Genomic DNA, 24,708 nt, shown 5'->3' on the forward strand with positions numbered 1-24,708 from the left:
GGTCCATTAAGTATAACATCCATTAGCTCACTGTCCTCAATCATAGTGAATTCATACATCCTCATTTTCCACCACCCTTAGTACTACCCATTAAAGTAGGGTGGTCTAGTGGTAGATTACCCTTCTTCCAGATTAGGTTGAGCAACCATGTTCAATAAATCACTCTAGGTATGAACCTTGTAGAGTGACCTTGCTCTAATACCAATTGATAAAACGTGGGGGTGCACCACCTTAGGAGAGACCAAGTCCCTTAGAGTCAGACATGTGAAATAAAGTAGTAAAGCAGTAAGGAAACAAAACTTTGTATAAAAGTAAATGATACAAAGATTTAACATGTAAACCTCCTTTCTCAAGGGAGTAAAAACCACGGCTTGCCCTCAAAAGCACTCAAGAATCCACTATAATAAAACTCATAATTATAGACTTCTTTGAAACTTAACTCCAAGCTTCTCTAATTTGTAACAACTCGATTACAAGATTTCTTTGACAACTCTATCAAGATCTCCTCTCAATATTGATTAACTCTAACAAATATCAACTCAAGTAACTCTACCTAAGAAATATATAGACATAAAAAAGCATTACTCTTATAAGACAAGTAATTTGATAGACCAAGACTTGTCTCAAGACCAATTACTTTCTCAGCATACAAAAACTTAGAACTTGAGCAATATTGAGTTTTCACCATTTTTCTTCTGGATTAACCAAATTACAAAGACTATTAAATTGAGAAGCATTCTTTTCTATTTATAGCAGGATAATAATTAGGGTAGAATTTGAATTGGGACAGGTGTATGGTCTGGTACACAGCTCACCTGCGCAGTTTGTTACACTAACAGACAAAATTATGCAGAGATGTGACAACTGTGTGTTTTCATGAAGACCTAGGGACCTAGTCCCTTATTGTCAACTGATCATCATCAAAATAAGAAATAGTAGAGCTTATCCTCTACAAGATATAGCTGATATTCCCAGCTAGCTCTAGTATATGTGTACATCTTGCATGCATGCAATTATCATTTCAATATATATATATATACCGAAATGTTGATAAAAGTTGTTGTATCACGCCTCAACTTTTCATGAGTCCTATGACCCCCCTCCCCCCACCTGCCCGCGCCATCGAAATATGATAATTCACATGCATCATATAAATTAATAATTAAAAGGCCTTGAGTACAATTTTTCTCTTTCCAAAACGTCATCATTTTTTAAGCTTCCAAATCTTCTCCTTTACTCTCAATCTTGTTCAATTTTATTTCACACAGATTATCACATTCAATATCTCTTATTTTTCCTCTCTGTACAATGGATCCAAATTTATCATACACATTTACCTTTCTATTACTCCTCCCTATCTTCCTTCATTGTACTGTAAGTTTCTTTTCTTTCTTAAAAAAAGATAATTAATTAATTATATTTGTTTGAATTGTAAAATTCAAAATTTTATGTTTGAATCTTGATATATGATTTAGGTTTTTGATGAAACTTCGTTGATGTTTTTTTATTGATAACTCATCTCACCATTGCTCTCATTTTCCTTCTTTTGAGGTATCTCGTTGTTAATAGAACCTCATTGGTGATTTATTTTCTTAACCAACTTTGGAAATGAACTTAGATTGTTCATCATGCAATTTTACTTCTTCAATTTAAGAAATCAAAAACTAGTGAAAAAAATTAAAAATTTGTCAGAAAAAGTTTTGAACTAACAAATATAACAAAGAAAGAAATAAGAATTTTGGAGAATTGGGAGAAAAAAAGCTTACCCTCAATGATAATGGTGAGATAAATGAAGAAGAATGGAGGTTTATGCCAATCTTTAATAAATTAAGATAATTTATAATGAAATGAAAAAGGAATGTAATGAAAAATATGCAAAATAAATGACACCTGAGGTGCTACATGACCATTAAAGATAGGTTTATAGCTATTTCATTCGATCTTTACACGGTCAGTGTGCATGTATTCACGAAGTGATACAGCTGGATAAATTTATGCCACCATAATACGGTCATAGGACGCCCGTAAAATTAAGGCGTATTACAACAACTTTCATCAAAGTTCATGTATATTTCAAACCATATATATATATGTATATATATATATGATATATATATGTCACAACCCGAACCATGGCCTAGTCGTAACAGGTATATCAAGTCCACTAGACCAACCCCTTAGCCTATCCTCAAGAGCATAATAATATTAAATAATAAAGTGAATGCCAATAAACCAAAATAAGAAGAAAAATAGATAACTCAAATGAAACTAAGAGTCAAAATAATAACCAACCAACATTTGTCCACAATGGCCTCTAAAACAAGAATAACAACTAAGTCGGTACATGCTCCCAACTATGAACAAAAAGAATCCAAAGGTCCTAAGTCTATAATGAAAGAATAATGAAATAATAACGCATTTTGAAGGATGGAGGCTCGCCACATCAAAACAACTTAACAAACGTGCTCAACCACCTAACATTGTATAGGAGTAACAGAAAAATGTTTTGACCCTACATCATAAAATGATGTAGCATCCTAGGATGGTCATTGGGATAAGAACTGACATGTAACTCGGCAAAAGTTATAACATAATGCAATGTCAAAAATCAGTCAAAACTGCATGCACAAATTCATATCTATATATATAGGATGCTGATATAGGAAAAATAATCATGAACATGAGAGTTTTAAAAACATTAACCTAGACTGTGTAGCTCAATCCATCTTAGAAGCACCCATGGGCTATATAGGTTCATATCCCCCTACAGAAAGGACCCCAACGCATGTTAGTCTCACGAATATAGGAAAAAAACCGAGGTAAAACTAAAGCCACAATGGGAAAAAGCCATCCGAAATATATATATATATATATCAAGTGTGTATTAAGCACACAATTATATAGACCCCCAACACCGGAAAACATGATTTCCAGTGTTCAACCCCCCAAGACTTACACTTTCACGGTGAGCTACACAACCTCTTTAAGTCAAAATTAAAATTACTTTGCACATAATTTAAACTATTAACCCAGGAGTCATTCATTAAGGCATTTACCACTAGGTATTGTTATGTCAATAGGTTTGCAAGCTAAATTAAACACACCAACCAATCCGCATAACGACATTGACTCTCAAGTTCTATTTAAAATAAAAACCATGGCCACCAAGGCCATCTAAATCTATTTTTATATCCATTTATCCATTAATACAATGAATTTTGTTTAACAGCAAGTTAAACCATGCAATTTGTCCATGTTCAAAACAAGATTATAAAGTGGGTTGAGGTTAATGCCAATTCCAAGCCAAAATTCATCCAATTTGGGGAAACCCATGTACCCTATTTCAATCAATTAAACAATGTATCAGTTTAGTCCCCAAAACATCAATCTAAAGCATGAATAATAAATTTAAAATATGGGACAAGTAATTCAATCACTAACAACCAAAATCCTACAACCTAATTGTAAAATCTTCAATTTAAATCACATGAATTTCTTTTCAATTAATGTCATAATGTGAAATTCAAGTTTAAGGGAGAGAAACTTACCCGAAATACATGAGAAATTGAAGTTATATAGAAGTTTGGAGCCTGAATAAGGAATTCTCTGTAAAACTCTTGAATGTTCTTGGGTTTTGAGTTTAGAAAAAAAAATAATGATTTGATCTTTGAAAATTAAAGGGTATGGGATTATTTTGTATTATAAGGTCGTACAAAGGGTAAAAATACCAAAAGCCCTCACTCCAAGTGAAAAAAAATCAAAGTTGGACCAAATTAACACACTGGTGTGGCACTCCAACATCATGGAGGATAGCATCCGTGCCACGTCGATATCTCGAAGGTTAACCTCTGTGACACGGCCTTATTGTTGGGCCCTCACTGCCTTGGGGTCCCAAAATGACCTGAAACCCTTTCAAAATAATTTGAAACTTTTCCAAAACACCCTTTTAACATTCCTAAACATAATTTTAGTAAAAAAATCGATACTACGAACATGGGGGTCAAAAATAAAATCAATAATATTTTAAAGGATCTTATATTATCCCCTCCTTAGGATCATTCATCCTTGAATGATGAGTTATGATACTTTTAGAATGTGAATAATAATACTACACCATAATCAATTTACAGACTCAGAAAGTAACAAGGGGAAAATGAAACCTAAACCTTAAGAACTTTCATCTAGCCCAGGGAACATGAATGGGTGTTTGGCCTACATGTGTTCCTCAACTTCCTATGTAGCTTCTTCCACCTTTTGATTTCTCCAAAGGAACTTTACTAAAGCTACATCCTTTATTCTTAATATATGAACCTATTTATCTAATATTTCAATCGGGACCTCCTTATAAGGCAAAAAGTACGTGACACCAACATCTTTAATAGGCACTATCAAAGAAGGATAACCCACACACTTTTTTAGCATAGACACATAAAAACAGGATAAATTGAAGCTATACTTGTAGGAAAATAACTCATAAGAAAAATTCCCAATTCTTCTCAAAATATTTTATGGACCAACGTAATGGGGACTGAACTTCCCAAACCTCATGACTCCTTTCATAGGATACACCTTCAAGAATAACCAATCATTTATATCAAACTCAAATTCTCTTCGCCTCACATCGACATAAGACTTTTGGCATCTCTAAGCAGTCTTAAGTCTTTCTATAATCACTTTCTGCTTCTCCATGGCTTGGTGAACTAAGTCAGGACCAAACAACCTAGTCTTTCTAACCTCAAACCATCCAGTATGAGACCTACACCTATTACTATAAAGAACCTCAAAAAGAGCCATCTTAATGATAAGATGTAAATGATCCACCCAACTTTCCCTAAAGTCAATCACATCGAAATGCAGCATATTCTCCAAAGTCAGAATAATTCACTCCACTTACCCATCCATTGAGGGTGGAAAATGGTGCGAAGGTTCACCTGTGTACCAAAACCTTTTAGAAATGAACACCAAAAGTGATATGAAAACTACGTACCTCGGTCTGAAATTATGGACATTGGTACACCATGGAACTTTACAACCTCCTGACTGAACAACTTAGCATAATCCTCTCCTAAGTAGTTAGTCCTTATAAGTAAGTAGAGAGAAGACTTAGTCTTTCTATCCACAATGACCCAAATCAAATCATACTGATTGTGAGACCGCAGAAGACCCATAATGAATTCCATATTGATCACTCCCACTTTGACGTAGGCAACCCTATCTCTTGAGACATGCCACCATGGCTCAAATTTTCAATCTTAACTTGATAACAAACTACACATATAGTAATAAAATTTTCCACTTCCCTCTTTATATTGTTCCAGTATATTTCTTTCAAGTAATGATTCATATTAGTTGAACCTAGATGAACTATATATCTAGACTCATGAGCTTCAATCAAAATCTTTTCCCGTATCCCACCAAAATCAGAAGCGCACAACCTACCTTGATACCTCTAGATGTCATCTCCCCCAATCTCAAAAGCCATAAACTTTTGCTGAACCACATCATCCTTAGTCTGCATAAGTATGGGATCCAAAGCCCGGTCTACTTCACTTCAGCACCACAATATGATTTAACCACTTCTTAAACAATCATTCCCCCATCTTCTGAGTCTAAAAAACAAACTCATAAGTTAGTCAACCTATGAATGTCCTTTACTAATCCTATTTTCTGTTCATCAACATGGGATAAGCTCTCCATCGAAAATCTACTAAGAATATCAAAAACCACATTAACTTTACCTGGATGATAGTGAAGTCTCATACCATAATTCTTTAGAAATTCAAGCTACCGCCTATACATGAGATTCAACTCCTTTTGAGTAAACAAATACTGCAAGATCTTATGATTTGAATAGATGTCAATATGTACCCCATACAAATAATGGCACCAAATCTTCAAAGTAAAAACCAACAACTACTATCTCTAAGTCGTGAGTCAAATAATTTCTCTCATGCACCTTAAGATGCCAAGAAGCATTGGGCAAAACCATACTATACTGCATTAAAACATAACACAGTCCTACATGGAACGCATCGTAAAACACTACAAAACCATCAGTACACTTGGGCAGGGTCAAAATTGGCGCAAAATTCAACTTATCTTTCAACTTCTCACAACTATCCTCACAAGAATTAGACCACAAAAAATTAGCCTTTTCTAAGTCAACTTCTTCAGTGAAGCAATAATAGATAGAAACTCTCCACAAAACTCTTATATTAGCTTTCCAAATCAAATAAGCTCCTAATATCGGTTGGATTCATAGGTCTAGGCCTCTTCTTAACTGCCTCAACTTTATGTGGATCCACTTTGATCCTCTTACTAGAAACAACATACCCCAAAAATGTCACAACACTCAACAAAATTCACACTTTTGAAATTTTGCATGCAACCTCTGGTCCTTAAGAGTTTCAACATAATTTAGAAGTGATTGACATGATCCTTCTCACTCTTAGAATACAGTAAAAGATCATTAATAAATACTATAACAAACAAGTCAAAAAATGCCTAAAAAACCAATTCATAAGATCCATTAATGAAGTTAGAGCATTAGTCAAACCAAATGACATGACTAAAAACTCATAATGGCCATACGGGGTATGGAAGGCAGTCTTGGTAATATCAACCTCCCTAATTTTCAAATGATGGTAACTCAAATGAAAATACAATCTTAGAGAAACATCTGTAACCCTTAAGCTTATTGAAAAGATAATTAATCCAAGGAAGAGGATACTTATTCTTTACTTTTACCTTATTCAACTGACAATAGTCTATACACATTCGAAGGGACTATTTTTATGAAAAGCACAGAAGTACCCTACGAAAAAATACTAAGACAGACAAATCTCTTATTGAGGGGAACTTTCATTTACTCCTTTAACTCCTTTAGTTCATACAAAGCCATTCCATAAGAAGGAATTGAGATAGGATAGGTATCCAAAAGAAAATCAATCCCAAAATCTATTTCCCTATAGGGAGAAATTCCAGGTAGATCATCGGGAAACACTTTAGGAAATTCATTAACCAATAAGATTTCCAAGAAGGACTTTTAGAAGTTGAATCCTTAACCCGAACTAGATGATATGTGCACCCTTTTGAAATCAATTTTTGAGCTCTAAGATAAGAAATAAACCTCCCTTAGGGACTAAGGAACTCCCCTCCCATTCAATGAACGGTTCATTAGGAAAGTAAAAACTGAACTTTTAGGTCCTACAATTAAGAGAAACATATCACAAATAAAGCCAATCTATCCCCACTATAACATTGAAATCCATGATATCAAACACTATCAATTTCACCAATGTCTCCCTGTGGAAGATAGATACCGCATAACCCCTATAGATTTTTCTAACAACTATGGAATCACCCACTAGTATTGAAATAGAAATAGGTCAAAAACATTTTTGGTAAAAAACTAAAATGCACAGCCACATAAGAAGTCATATAAGATAAGGTAGAACTCATATCAAGAAAATAATAAACATAACTAGAAAATAGTTGTAACATACCAGTAATAACATCTAGAGATAACTCAGACCTAATAAGTTACAAGTGTGAAAAGACAATTCCAACCAGTGCTGGGATAAGAATTAGTTTCTTTTGGCACAAGATCTAAAGATGTGGCAATTGAAACTTTATTAGCCCAAGTGGCAACCTCGAATGAAGGATAATCTCGTTATATATAACAAAGCTAACCATAATTATAACACTAATTCCTCTACTCCTTATAATAACCATAATAAAGTTGTTCAAAAAAATAAGGAGAATAAGGTGGGGCTGACTTAGCTCCACTAGCCTAAGATTGGACACCATATTCCTTAGAACCACTGCCATCCTGGAAACGATGGTCACCCAAAGTCTTAGGATATAGAGAACTAGCTATGAAATAAAAACTCCCTTATTCTTCTTCTTGGTCTAGTATTTACAATCTTTCCTACTATTCTGCTGACCGCTAACCTGCTCTGATGTAATACCCTAAGTTTTGGCCTCTGAAAAAAATTCCTTGACTTTGCCATCACAAATAGCTAGTGGCAATCCATAACAGTCGTTATGAGTTGTAGTGATCCACTTATAGTCGAACCAATAAGATAGGCTAGTATATTTATTGGGACTATGATTTGACCCTAAAGAATCATAGGGTGAGGTTATGAGTCATAGGAAATGACTTATGAACAAACCAGTAAAGGAGGTGCTGGGTTACTACCTAGGCTATAAGTCATGGTGATGACACATGAACAATCATCATGAGTCATTACCTGACCCGTAATGACTGGTAGCTATATTTTCTACTTGTTTACATTAAGGGCATGATGATTTTCCCCCTTATTCCACTATTCCCTATTACTTAAACCCTTCCATTATCCTTATTTTCACTTCTTAACAAAACAATTACACTACACTTCATCTCAAATTCCCCAACCAAGATCAAGGTTAGGTTTTTAAGGATTAAGCACCTAGGGTTTAGGTCATGGCATATTCTCTATATTCTTGGTATTTTAAGGTATTTATCTCTTACCTAAACCTATATTTTTCATTATGGCATGCAATAGTTCGTTACTCATATGGATTTAATGTTTAGTTTTGGAATTGGGTTAAGGGTTTTAGCTGGTTATTGTTTAATTGATATTTTCATGGTTTACTAACATTATTGTATGCTTTTAACTAATGGATTTTGGAACTATTAGGTGCATGGATATGGTGGATGGAATGGGGGTTGTGGATTCCCCCAAACCTTATTATTTAATAGTTTTAACCTAAACCCAACTTTCATAATTGGTTTAGAAATATGGACAATTACATGATTTTGATTACTTTACTAAACTATTACATAACATTAATGGCTAAATGGATAAAAATGGTTTTGGAAGGTTGTGGCCATGGTTCGATTTTAAATGGTTTTGAAAGGCCTTGGGGGCCATGTATTATTTTCTAAATAGAAACTTTGAAGCCTATTTGTCTAATTGGTTTGAAATTGGCTTGCAAGCTTAACTTTATTTGGTTTGACGATAAAAATGGTAAATGTCTAATTAAAAGACTCCTTGGTTAATGGATGAAAATGCATGGAGAATATTTAAATTTGGGCTTAAAGGGGGTTGTGTAGCTTGTCGTAGAAGGTAGAGGTCTTAGAGGGACCAATACCAAAAACCACATTTGCCAGCGCAGGAGTCTTTATTACCGTATGCATAGTTCACACTTTTATATATATTTTGGAATCACTGGGCTCATGGATTACCTATACCACCCTTTGATTTTCCTAGTTCCTACTACTAACTCGTTCTAGGACCCTTTTGATTGGGGAAAATGAACCCATGTAGCCCATAGGTGACCTTAGGATAGTTAAAGCTACACACTCTTGGTTAATGATTTTTAAAGCTCATGCTAAACTTTGTTCCTTATCCCAACATTTCATATATATGTATATGTGAATGTGTGCATATGGTTTTTGTATGGTTCTGGACTTATTTAATTGTGGAATTATTTTATTCCTTTCCCTAAGTGATATGCTAGTGCTTATCCTACTAATCTTCCTCGGATGCTACATCTTTTCATGATTTTGGGTCCTAGGGGTTCTTCATTTACCTTGTGTAGAGTTAAGTTATTCCTGTTTGTTGGTTGGTTTGCTTTGAAGGGGTAATCCTCTATATACTGAAAGGCCAGATATTTCACTGCTTTTGTTATGAGTACCAAAATCCCATTTGTTTCTATTCATATTTTTATTCCCTTTTTGGCCATCGTCGGGGGCATGTCCCAACCTAGAATGACATTCAATTTTTTTAGAGGCTCTGTGGACCTATTGTGGGTTGGCCGTTGTTTTTAACTCTTAGTTCTATTGATTTACATTAACTATTTTATCTTTATATTCTAGATGTCTTTCGCTGTTTATTTGGATTTTTGCTCGGTTGTACAGGCTATGGGAGTGGTCTTTGGTCCTCGGTGGGCTTGAGATACCCATCATAACTAGGCCATAGTTTGGGTTATCATAGGTTTGGTATCAGAGTGTAGGTTCAGGGTCATTGGGTGTCGACAAAGTCATGTCGAGTAGAGTTCATTTTATGAGTATGTAGCCTGCCATGCTTATAAGGTTACAAGGCATTTTGAAATGTTTCCCTTTCTTGTATTCTATTTTGAGCTATAGAGTCTGGTATCATAAATTTCCGTAATTCTTGATTTGCTCATATTTTAGATCATGCCTCCTTAAAGATCTAATGTTCATAGAAATATTGTTGGATTCTCTGTCCTATCAGAGGATAATATAAAGGGAACTCCCCTTGTGTATAGAGAGCAAACCCAGTCTAGGGTCCCAACTCTAGATCACAGTGTCCTATGTGGAGTTCCACCTATCCACATTGTTCTTCCTAAGGATCCCTATACTGGCAACACTTATTATCAGCCACCTCAGGGTGACACTTCTAATGCAAAGTTTCATTGGTCCATTCATTTACTTACCTTATTGGTGATATCTCAATATTGTCAATCTATCCATATTGGTTTTGTTGCTCCTTCTTTCATGGTCACTAGGTTTGGCCAGTTTATGAGGTTAAATCCCCTGACCATTGTAGGCTCTAAGGTTTAAGAGGATCCTTAATGGTTTGTTGATAAAATAAAGAAGATATTTAGGGTGATGCATGCTATTGATTTTGAAGGTGTGGAGTTTGATATATACCAGTTGAAGGATGTATCTTATCAGTGGTATGAGGAGTGGGAGTAGTGGAGAGGCAATGATATTGAGCCAAATTTATGGGATGAGTTTTTGGGTGCCTTTTTTGATCATTTCACTCTTCAGAAGTTAAGGAAAGCTAAGGCTAAGGAGTTTGACTATCTAAAGTAGGGTAAGATAAGTGTGAAAGAGTACACTTTGAAATTTCAGCAGTTATCTCACTATGCTATAGAGTTGGTGTCTAGCCAGAGATCTAAGATGAGAAAGTTTGCTTCTAGGTTGTCACTGACTTGGTGTTGGAATACAATTCCACATTGTTAACAATGGCATAGACATCTCCAGACTTGTCATTTATATGCAGTATGTAGATGATGAGAAGAAGAGATAGACAGAGATGGGACAAAGTCAAAATAAAAAGTTCAGGTACTCAAAGCAAGGTAGGGGTCAGCAAAATAGCGGTAGAGATGGTAGTCAGTAGACCAAGAAGAAGACTTAGGGAAATTTGGGTTCATATTATTTGGCTAGTGCTCCTTATTCGAAGCCATCTATTGATCATCATTTTTAGGGAGGTAGTGGTCCTAAGGAACATGGTGGCAGGTCCCAAGCTAGTAGAGATCATTCAGCCCTACCTTATCCTTCTTGTATATTTTGTTGTCAGCTACACCGTGGTTATTGTAATAAGGGAAACTGATGCTTTTATTATGGTTAGCCTGGCTATATATAGAGAGACTATCTCATAGATAAGGTAGTAACTGGGCTAATAAGGTTTCAATTGCCACTTATTCAGCTCCTGCACCAAGGGGTGATACTTTAGGCATATCTCACATCGGGGGATTCCTTCGGTATGCTCACATGGAGGGGGGTATTACCAATTTTATGAACTCTAATGCTTGTGGAAAACTTGGATTCGAGGCTTGGCCTCTGAGTCAAGGGCAAATTCCATATAGCCCATGAGATTATAGAAATATAGGGAGTACCATCTAGCTCAGAAGTAAAATAAAGAGTTGAATCATGATTACAAAAAAAATATTTTGAAGCTCATCAAATTATGACCGTGTGTTTTCATTTATCTTATGTTCAAATTTTTTATGAAATGCTTTCACCTATGTTGTGTAAAATATATGTTATTTTTGAATTGTTCTACGTACTAGTACTTTTGAGTATTGACCCCCTATATTTTAGGTTCTGCAGTATAGTCCCATTGTCCATCACATAGGTATAACACTTGGGATATAATAGAAATGGGTGAGCCATCTATCTTTCGTAAGACATTTATATATATGTTAAGTCTTTCATTATATGGTCCAACTGGGAGCTTTGTCCTTGTCTAGATAGTTAGTTTTCATTAGAGGCTTCGTAGATGACAACAGTTGAGTATTATATTGTCATAATCTTCTTGACATATTTTTTACTTTAACGAATCTTCATTGAATATTATTATATCTTCTGCACTTTCATTTAAGTATGGATTATTCTTATGATAGTATGATAAGGAGTCTCTCAGGCCTTGATTGTTTGGATGCCCATCACAGCCAAGGCCCCGACTCAGGTCGTGACAAGTTTCCTAATGATGTGGTCCTTTATGATATAGTTATCCATAAAGTCATAAAATAGGACATGGAATTAAGAGGATCCCATTAGTGCATCAAGTGTATTGACTCATGTTTATACCCCTATCTATATCAATCATGTGTTTGAGCCAGAGGTTAGAAGTATGTTCAGTCCATTTTCAAAATCTTTGTTGTAGATGCCATGCTTAATGGTAATGATATGTAGAAGAATGTTGGAATGGTAATTTGATCCGAGTGGTATTATTTGTTAATGTGTTGAAACCTATTGTTAGTAAGATGGTCCAGAAGTTAGTGATATAAAGTAATAGGTTTAGAAGTTAGAGAGAGGGTGACTTTTGCATAAACAAATTGGTTTTAGTTGTATACCCTTTATGGAGGGATGGTTTACCATTTTATAGAGATAGGCTAATGTTGTAATAAGGTCTTTAGGTTGTATGGTAGTTTTTGAAGGAAGTGATTGACTATGATTGTTATTTATGCAAAATAGGGAAGGATCCTAGTGTGGATAATTAAGGTTGTTGTAGAAATCATTTATAAATGGTAAATGGAAAGGGGTAGATTATCTAATAAGTTATAAGTATAGACTAACTTGGGGAAAACTTAGTGGTGTTTATGGAATTTGAAGATATTGTGAATATATGTATAGGTAAGTTAATAGGATGTGAGAAAGTATTGGGCTATTATGGACTGGGTTGGTCCATTTTGGTACAAGACTTTAATTGATTTTTGATTAATACAATCTCAATAATGTAACTAGAAAAAGGATATGAGATAGTAGAATAGGTTAATACATGGTAATGGGTTATATTATGAGATTAAGATCGATTAACCTCATTATGTGACTTTACCCCTTCGATTGTATCTTTTCTAGTAGTTGCGCAGTAGATTCTAAGTTATAGTACAAATTTCATGAAGCGGATGTGATTATAGGTCATAGTTAAGTGAAATAAGGTATTCAGGTTGTTTTCCCAATTTGATGGATTAGTAGTATGTGACATGCTTTATCGGTGGTACATGAATGATGCAAGATTATAGGCTTGAACTTTAGATGTGGAGTATGGTGGTAAGCATAGTAGCTTGAGATTGATAATGTATGTTTTTTGGGAATGAATTAGTGGGTTTGATGTAATGTGTGAAATAGCCTAGGTTAGCAACTCGTGGAAAAAAGAGTAGATAATTGTGGTTGAGTTATTAAGTAGATAAAGGAGTAAGTATATATGAATAAGTTGAACCCCCAGGTAGTATGTTGTTAGATAAGGTTTTATTTGTATGAGTGTCATATACACCTAGTCTATGATCGCAAGTTTCATAGTATGGAGAAGTCTAGTGTAACGCCCCAAGTCTGTACCCCGAACGCTACACGGTGCTCATAATCCCGAGGGACCACAAGCTAACCCATGACTTGTACCTACGGCAATAACTGAATAATAATACTGTAATTATGTAGAAATTAGGTAAAAACTTATCATATGGTTCAAAACTATAAATAAATACGGAGTACGGTTCATCAAAACCAAAACAAAACATCAGTCCATAAATACTCTAGTCTAAAATGCCTCTACTGTTTGAACAAGGAGTTGATGGGACAAGTCCCCAGCTAACTTTGACTACTGAAATAAAATGAGTAATGTAATACCAAAATAATAAGTCTGTCCTCAAACTATGAGGACTCAACACTAAGTCTGCTGCCGATAGATCGGGCTTCTAAGTATGATCGGGAGCCCGTGCATCTGAACCTATCATATAAGACATCATAACACAAAATAAAGGTATGCATCAGTACTTTGAATGTACTGGTATGCTAAGTGAGGTAGGCTGAGATGCATGGGTTTATATGCATGAACAATATTGACTGAATGACATGAGTATAACTGAATGAGAGTACATGCATGCATACGTAAATTGTAACTAAGATCATGATAACACTATATACTGAGTTCTGAATTACTGATTTATTGATATCTAAGTTTACTGATACTGTGTATCTTATAACTGAGTGGCTGTATCTGTCAGTCCTGATTCTAAAGGACTGGTTTGAATTCTATACTGAGCTGAGTGACTTTACCTGATAGTCCTGAATCTATAGAACTAAATAGACTTCTATACTAAGACTGAATCTAAAACTGAGACTATGGGAGGTAATCTTCTAACCAACATGCCCCTCTCTGAACTAATTAGGGTCCAACCTGTAACCCCAGTTAGAAGGGTGTTAGTACCGTGCCACAAGTAAAGACAAGCTGACTCACGCTAATTTGGCAGGTGTTTTGAATAAGAACGGTGATAGCCTCAAATGGCAGGTAGGACACCTCATCAACCCTCAACTAGAAATTTAATGTCTCAACCTACGCTGGCTATGTAGTTCTAGAACACAAGGACTACTTCTAAGGATCACACCCTCTACTGGCAGGTGAGTCCCCATCCTTGGGTTCACTCGGTGCTGAACCCTACTCCCAACTTAATAGATACTGGATTGACTTTAAAACTGTGCTAGGCTGGACTGATTTGTTATTGATTCATACTGTATGATTGAACTGAACGGAGTTTTTTGGGTTCTGAACTAATTTCTAACTAAGTTATGAATTAATTACTTAACTACTGATCATGATACTACCGAGTCTATTTTGTAACTACTATAGCGCTAGGTAAATAGTTAGATTGTCGGGTATTAAATACCCCAGGACTCGATAGCATAGATTAAAGGCACAACAGAAATATGTCACAAGATAGCTAATTACTTGATCACCATTCATTCATTGAGGCATTTTGAAAAACACTTGCATGACATTAACTTGTATACATGCTAATATGATGAAGGTTTCACTATTCAGCTCACATGAACAATCCACCAAACATTTGGAGGGCATAGTATATGCACATAATACTAAACAATATGTAGGCATTACAATTTCAAATACCAAATTCACAATTTAAGGGCTTTAGCATGAATCCACATGATACAACACAAAAAAAATAATCTCATATGAATCTTGCAACTAATCATGGATTAGGAACCCCATTAACATGGTAATGATGAACGCATTCAAATCCAACCATGAAATTCATCAAATCTATTAACTTGTAATTGAAAAAGGTTTCTTAAACTCCAAGGGTGGAAGGAAACCCTTGGAAGAACACTTGACATACCTTAATGATTAATTTTTGAAAAGATTGATGGTAAGCTCTTGAGTCTTGAATTTGAAGTTAAACCTCCTAAGGTTTGTTCTTGAGAGAGGCTTGTGAAAAATGAATGAATTTTCCTCTTAGAAGGGTTTAATTTTAGGTTCTGGTGGCTGATAGGTATGAGAAAAAGACCTAAATACCCTTGAGGATGCAGATTTTAAATGACTGAAAACTAACCTAGCAAAGCGCAACCGACACGTTGTGTCATTGGCATCGACGTGATAGCCAATGCACCGCATCAAGTCCAAATTAATTCACTATAATTTACACTGGGAACTGGATGAAAATATTCATCGACTTGATGGGCGACGCGGCGCGTTGAGATCATGTTAATCCACTGGTTTGAGCTTTGAAATGTGTCTCAAATGAAGTTCAAAAAATCCAAAACTTGTCTGAGAACACCTACTGCCATTCCTGATCATGAATTAACCTAAAAATTAATATTTAAAGGTCATAAGAGTCATGAAAAAGTATTGCCAACTTACGAAGGATAAAATAACTCTAAGTATGAACACTTAGCTAAAAAATTTTTATAAGTCTAGGACCCCTTACTAGGTTTTACAAGACTGAATAAAGCTTATGATTTTGCGGGGTCTTACAATATCTCCCCCTTGGGAACATTCATCCTCGAATGAGACTGACTAAGCTGGGAATACCGATAGACTAAATTTAGATACTGGGAATGCACAAATACAACATGATTTCATAATTAACACTACTGATATGCTGAAATTTCATACTGAACATGCATATATGATGCATGAACACATAGCTGAACATAATTCCTATATGCATGACTAGGATTGCTAATAATTTGACTTTCTCATGCTAAACATACATATATGATGCATGAAGACACACCTGAATATGCAATGGTAATTGGTACTAAGTCTATAGAGGAAAATCTGAGCATGGAACTGAGTAAGCTTAAGGAAAACTGTTACCTTTGGCTGAGTCTGAGTTTGAGGAAAAGAGGTAAGGATACTTGGTTCACATATCTACTTCTTCTTCCCAAGTAGCTCCCTCAACTGACTGGTTCCGCCAAAGAACTTTGACTAAAGGGATTTCTTTGCTCCTCATTCTGCGAATCTGATAGTCAAGGATTTTGACTGGAATCTCCTCATAAGAAAGGTTGTTCTGAATATCTATACTCCCTACAGGGACTACAACTGTTGGGTAACCTATGCATTTCTTAAACAAGGAGACATAGAACACTGGATGGACTAAAGTTAAGTCGGAAGGCAACTCAAGCTCATAAGCTACTTTTCTAAAATGGCTGAGAATCCAGTAAGGACTGACATATCGAGGACTGAGTTTTCCTCTCTTACTGAGCCTCTTCACTCCCTTCATGGGTGAGATTCTCAAGAATACAAAATCACTAATCTCAAACTCAATATCGTTTACTAAACTCACATGAATGGAAACATGAGAACATAACTGAGCCTGAAACGTGATACATGAATTGAATATCATAAACTGGACTGAGCCCCTGAATAAATAGCTTACGACTGAGATTGGAACTTGAGGGTTAGCTGTTGAGTACCCATTACTCCAAACTAGATTCGCTACATAAAAAGAAAGTGGAAGGTTTAGATCATGATAGCTCAGGTGATTATAGTTCATCTACCCTTAGGATACTACATCCCCCGAAGGATACTGACTTAGTTGAGATACTGAGGAAATACTGGTACAATACACAGGGCACCTATGAACTGAATCCTAACTGAATATCTGGGATCTGAAACTGAGTCATGTTACACAAAACGGGCTGAACTCATAACTTTCAGGATGCTCCATCTTGGAATAGTCATATCTATAAATAATACGACTAGATAGAAAAATAAGAAACCACTCTATACAAACCTGTCTGCCTGATTGCTAGACTGTTTATTGGCTTTGCTGACTAACTCATGCTGAAAACTTATACTCGACTGGGGCATTTCTTTGACGCCCGTTCTATAGAGTTCTAGAGACTTTAGGGAGAAAAAAATCTTGGCGTGGTCTGAATAAGACATCTGAATAAGAAATCACCACGTGGCTACAATTCTGTAATATAGAGCAAGGCCTATGAAATGTCATCTAAGATAGAATTACTAAGACTTATGCACTTCAACTACTAACTTGCAATCTTATCCACGTTTCTCAACTATTCCCTAACTGGAATTTCTACTTCAACATTGCATGCATTTCACTTGAGGCTACAAAAACGTGCTAACTTATTTGTTTAACTGAGTGGCTGATAGATAAATACTGGTCATATAGGATTGAACTGTACTTAGTCTATACTGAAACTACATAGTATTATGCATATACGGTAAGGACTAACTAAGTAACATGAGATAACTAAGCATAAATTCGCAAAATCTATATTGTTTGAGAAAGCAAGACCAAGCGTATAACATGATTCTGAAATAGTCTATAAACTGAGGTACTGAATAACTAATAACTGTATGCTATGGCCAAGTAAATCTGAAACTAAACTGAGTTATTGATCTGATTACTGGACTGGGACTGTGACTAAAACTGTAACTAAGACTACAACTAAGACTGTACTAGAAGTGAATACTAGGTTCTGATAACTCTACCTACTGAAGTCTGATCTGTGCTGAATTCTCACACTATGTTCAAGCCTACTCAAATCTCTTAAATGCATTTAGCCACTTATATATCACCATGACATTCAAGCCTATCTTCATAACTACAACCTCATGTAAAATAAGCATACAATAATCTTTTTTAACATGAAATATTTACTCTCTCCCTTCTAAGAAACTACTTATTGCTACATAATTTCATAATGGGAGTTCACTGAAGGTTAAAACATGAGGACCTGAAGCATGAATGATACTATACCAAACTTGATGCTTAATTGAGGCCTGAGGAATAGGAAATCAACATCATGGATTTTATCAATAAATCTAAAATGAGGATTTACATGATGAAATCTAAATTTAGCTGATCATTAGAAGTATAGTATAAGTCATGAGAACTGAGCATACTGTAAGGCATGACATGAGTATATGTGTCAAGTACTTCATGACCTGAGCTTAGAGTTTCTATGTTCATGGAACATGATGCGTAACACTGCGTGATCCGAAACTCCTTATACTAGGAACTGTAAGCATGCATGATTTTTGATAATGTGCACAAATACGATCTATGATCATAGAGATGACATGTAAGGTATGAATAAATATCGTGATAGCTTAAGTACAAAACTTTGCATTGAGGTAAGGACAGGTTAGGCATCATACCTTCACACTGCTTTTCGACACATACAGATATTACTATTAAAATCTGAAAGCCGGACTTGGTTACTTGTTCTACCATCTCTTTTTTAGCTTAAAGTCATTATTCTAAGTCTGTGAATAACTTAATAAACTCTAAACCAAACTGAAACCACATTACTCTAGAGTCTGAGATATAACAATACTCATAAACACTCAACTCATTCTGAAGGACTATACCTGATAATGTAAGGTCCACTGCTGGTACTTTCTTTTGCTACTGAATTCTTAGCTTTCTATTGCCCAAACAATCATCACGTAGAAACCTCAATACTGACTAACTTAGATTTCTCTACTCTTCATGCTACTAGTTTAATCTAGAGATTCAAACTTAAATCAATTGAACCTGACGTACTACCCCTTCATCCAAACATTGGTCTCTCAGGAAACTGAAATGGGATGACTCTATTACTAAAATCAATTGAAGGGATTTTTCTAAAATACTGTAACCAAGCAATTTTTGTATACTCATCTGGATGGAATAGATCTACCTACTGGGGGAGGCACTAAGAAAAGTTTTGTTATGATTTCTAATCTGACTTGAAAGTTGACGCCTATGTAAGGAGTTACAAAAGACAGAGAAGCTCCCAGATCTAACATGGTATATATATGTAAATGGAAGATCTGTAACATACCAGTGACCACATTAGGAGAAATTTCCTGATCTTGTCGGGACTGAAGTGCATGAGGCCTATTTGGGCATTGCCAACTAGTGATACTAGAAGTGGCACCCTGCTGATTCAGGTGACTAGACTAAGCTAAAGGACGGTCGAACTGACCTTATTAGAATAAATCCTTTCCCCTCTGAGCCATTACTCTACACTCCCGCATCCTATGGCATGGCGTACTATATTTAAAATATACATCACTTCTAGCTCTACATATTCTCTTATGGTTTCTACTATATTCTCTAAAAGCAAATTAGTATGAACACCCTTTCCCCTACCATATGACTTAGAGCCTGATGTCCCATTTCGACTGTCATTCTTAAACTTAAGCACTGGTGCCCTGACTGAAAGTGGAACTAGTGCTGAGAATCTTTGATGGAATTTAGAGCGGTTACTACCCCCTGATCTTGGCTTAGAATTATTTGTTCTAGCCATTTTATTCTTCATACACTCCCCTCACTCACCCTGCTGAGGGCAAGTCAATAACCTAGATAGGACAAAGTCTACAAATTATTCTGAGAAACTACTAAATAAGCCAATATAGTGAAAGTAGCTCTGAATTCAGCATGAGAGACATGCTTATTTAAGGGATCTGCCTGAATGAGTAGAGAAACTAGCCGATTTTTATCTCTTCTTCTATTAACTTTTCTGGGAGGCATATTCTAGAAGCATAAAGAAGAGATAAATTAGAATGAGAGTTTAACTGGAGCTCATGCTCACTTACACGACATGAATACTGAAAGAAGAAAAACTTTTTCCTAAAACATCTAATAGTCTCCTGTCCATAAGTGTGGCGCACTACACACCCAGGCACAAGACTCTACTAGATGCGGCTTTCAGACTTCCTAGGACTCTATTGAATCTTAGTCTTTGATACCAAGTTTGTAATGCCCCGAGTTTGTACCCCGAATGCTACATGGTGTACATAATCCTGAGGGACTACAAGCTAACCCATGACTGGTACCTGCTGCAATAATTGAATAATAATACTGTAATTATGCAAAAATTAGGCAAAAACTTGTCATAAGGTTCAAAATTATAAATAAATACTGAGTACAGTACATTAATACCAAAATTGAACATCTGTCTATAAATATTCTAGTCTGAAAAACCTCTACTATCTAAACAAGGAGTTGATGGGACAAGTCCCCAACTAACTCTGACTACTAAAATAAATTGAGTACTACAATAATGAAATAATAAGTTTGTCCTAGAACAATGAGAACTCACTACTAAGTCTATTATCGATAGATCGGGCTGCTAAGTATGATCAGGGGCTCGTGTGTCTGAACCTATGTTATAAGACATCATAGCACAAAAGAAAGGTATGCATCAGTACTTTGAATATACTGGTATGCCAAGTGAGGTAGGATAAGATGCATGGGTTCATATGCATGAACAATACTGACTGAATGAAATGAGTATAACTGAATAAGAGTACATGCATGAATATGTAAACTATTACTGAAACCATGATAGCACTAGATACTGAGTTTTGAATTACTAATTTATTGATATCTAAGTTTACTAATATAGCGTATCTTATAATTGAGTGACTGTATTTGATAGTCCTAATTCTGAAGAATTGGTCTAAATTATATAAAGAGTTGGGTGGCTGTACTTGACAGACCTAAATCTATATAACCGAATTGAGTTATATACTGAGATTGAATCTAAAACTAAGACTCTGAGAGCTAATCATTTAACTGATATACCCCTCTCTAAACTGATTAGGGTCCAACCTGTAACCCCAGTTTAAAGGGTATTAGTACCATGCCATGGGTAAAGATAAGTTGAGTCACCCTTATCTGGCAGGTTCTCTTAATAAGAATGGTGGTACCCTCAAATGATCGGCACGATACCTCATGAACCCTCAACTGGCAGGTTGATGTCACAATCTATGCTGGCTACGTAGTTTTAGAACATAAGGACTGCTTTTTAGGATCACACCCTCTACTGGCAGGTGAGTCCCCATCCTTGGGTTCACTCAGTGTTGAATCCTACTCCTAACTGAATAGACACTAGACTGAATTAAACCATGCTAGGCTAGACTGATCTATTACTGGTTCATACTATCTGACTGAACTGAACTGAGTTTGCTAGATTCTAAACTGATTTCTAACTGAATTCTGAACTGATTATTGAACTACTGATCATGATACTACCAAGTCTATTTTGTAACTACAATAGCTCTACGTAAATAACTAGATTTTTTGGTATTAAATACAAAGGACTCGATAGCATAGATTAGAGGCACAACATAAATATGCCACATGATAACTAATTAATTGATCACCATTCATTCATTGAGGCATTTTTACAAACACTTGCATGCCATAAACTTGTATACATGCTAATATGATGAAGATTTCACTATCAACTCACATGAAGAATCCATCAAATATTTGGAAGGTATAGTATATGCACATAATACAAAACAACATACAAGCATTATAATTTTAAATACCAAATTCACAATTTAAGGGTTTTAGGATGAATCCACATAGTACATCACATAAAATAAATAATCTTATATGAATTTTGCAATTAATCATGGATTAGGAACCCTATTAACATGGTAATGATGAACACATTAAAATCCAACCATGAAATTCATCAAATCTATTAAATTCTAATTGAATAAGATTTCTTGAACTCCAAGAATGAAAGGAAATCTTTGGATGAACACTTGACATACCTTAATGATTAATTTCTACAAAGATTGATGGTAAGCTTTTGAGTCTTGAATTTGAATTTAAACCTCCTAGGGTTTGTTCTTGAGAGCAGATTATGAAAAATGAATGAATTTTGCTCTTAGAAGGGTTTAATTTTGGGTTTTGAAGGATGATAGGCATGGGAAAAAGACCTAACTACCTCTGAGGATACGACTTTTTATGGACTGAAGACTAACCAAGCAACGTGCTGACCGACGCACCACATCGTTGGCATTAATACGATAGCCAAAGCATTGCATTGAGTTCATGTCAATTGATTGGAATTTACACTAGAAGCTGGAGAAAAATAATCATCAACATGATGGGAGATGCGGTTCATCGAGATTACGTTGATCCACTAGTTTGAGCTTTCAAATATGCCTCAAATAAAATTTAAAAAATCCAAAACTTATCCGAGAGCACCTACTGCCATTCCTGATCATGAATTAACCTAAAAATTGATATTTAAAGGTAATAAGGGTCATGAAAAAGGATTACAAACTTACGAAGGCTAAAATAACTCTAGGTATGAACACTTAACTGAATTATTTTCTAAGTGTGGGACTTTTTACTAGCTTTTATAGGACTGGATCAAGCTTAGGATTTTTTGTGGTATTACAACTAGAGATACGTTATATGATGTTCTTTAGAGATGAATTGAGGAAAATATAGGTAGGCATTGCACACCTTTGGTAGTTCTACAAATTTTATAAAGTTGTGAGTTATGCGATAGAGGTTTAATGCGAGTATGTTAAATAGTGGAAAATGAAGTTTTTATGTGATAAAGAGTGTAGATATGTTTTCTTATGAGAGTGTGAGTTGTAGGGTGATAGCTATAGAGTCTAGCGAAAGTTAAAAGTAGCATTCATGAAAAGTAATGCCTTCAGAGTATAGTTTTTCAGGCGGAGTTTAGCGTTTATGTGTATGATGATACCCCATTATATTGAGAGTTGTGGTTATAGATTTGATGAGGGGATATGTTCACAAGTTTAGGATTGTGACTTTGATCTATGGGGGAGTTGATGGGTTAAGGTAGTTCTCAAATTTTCTCATGGTGGCAAGTTTCAAGGAAAAGTCATGATAAACCTATTCCTATGCGAGCAAATGCCTCCTAATTCAATTTAAGGAGTCATCCTGCTAATGTATTATGTTATGTATTCAAGTTATGCCTATGACTATGATTCGAGTTCTCTATGCACTTATATCCATGTTCTGACCTCCAAACTAGAAGCAATAGTATCTCTTAGTAATCCAAGCTTTCAAGTATTCAAGCTCTGTGTTGTGATGCTCATGTCCCACAAATCCATGTCTTATATCATGTCTAGTTCTAAGGAACTATGCTTTCATTATGTTACCTATTCATTTTATGTTGGGTTTATCCCAAAGTGATAAAGTTTATGCAAACTCATGACTATCTCAGTTCTAAAAATAAGAAGCAATAGCTTCAAGTATCAATCCTTGTCTCAAACGTTGACTACATGAATTTTGCCTTTATTCTATAAACTAATGATACATGCTCACATGTTCTCACAGTTCCTAGTCCTAAGAACTCTTGTTGTGTATGTTTATATCCAAGCAACTCTCTATCTATGATATAGAAATTTGATATATGAAGAATATTATGCCTATTGTATTGTATCAACATCTCATGTCCTATCTTGAGTAGTGAAATAAGTGTAAGTTATAATCAAATAGTGTTACTCTCATTCATGATGATTACGTTCGAGTCCCTCAATGATCCTCTGAATATTAGTATGGTGGTGGTTGTGGTATGGTAGTAATGTTTTAGGTAGTGGAGTAGATGTTCTTGATTGAAAAAATTTTGATGTAATTTCTCGAGCTAAGGTGATTCGTGAAGGGGATAGAAGGAGATGAACTTTCGTTATGTGAAATAGTTAGGAAGGTTATTTGTGGTGAAAATCTAGGTAAGAGTGATTGAATGTTTTGTTCTTAGTTGGGAGATCCATGGAGCGGGCATAGTAATGATAGGCTTGAATATTGTGATTGATGAAAACACAAACCCATATACTATATGGTTAGTACACCCTGAATTAAAACCCGAGGATGTTTGATGGTAGTGATAAGGTGAAGTAATCTTCTTAAATGAATGTAGAGTATGGAGTCCCATAGCTTAAGCTAGCACCTCTTTTATCTGAGTTAGGCTTCAATATAGAAGTATTATATAGTGGGACTCAAACTTTTATGGTTAGATGTGTGATAGGAAAATTGTAAGTTTGAAATGATAAGGTATGTTATTTATTGTTTAGGTCATAGAGGAGTAGTGTCTCTAAGTTTAATTCTATTTTTTGTATCTCGTAAGGTAGAGAATACTTTTATTCCTATCTCGCACAAAATCTCATTTCATGATTGCACCAATTTAAGTTAGGCTTATTATCACCAAATAAACTCATTCCTTAGGTTATGATTATTATGACCCCTAGACCTTATGTGCAAGGTCATCTTAATGGCAATTCTTATTATCTCACGCTTTGTACTTATAAGTTTTACTAGGGGTTATCATGAAGCTTTTTTATGCCTTTGCATATTTTGTTGAGGAAAAAGGTTCAATGCGAGGTTACTTCATTTATTCCATACTTCAAGAGCTTTAAATAGTTCCTACCCATCATTTGAGGA

Source organism: Capsicum annuum, chromosome 6 (genome assembly GCF_002878395.1).
Source record: "Capsicum annuum cultivar UCD-10X-F1 chromosome 6, UCD10Xv1.1, whole genome shotgun sequence".
In the NCBI taxonomy this organism is placed as follows: Eukaryota; Viridiplantae; Streptophyta; class Magnoliopsida; order Solanales; family Solanaceae; genus Capsicum; species Capsicum annuum.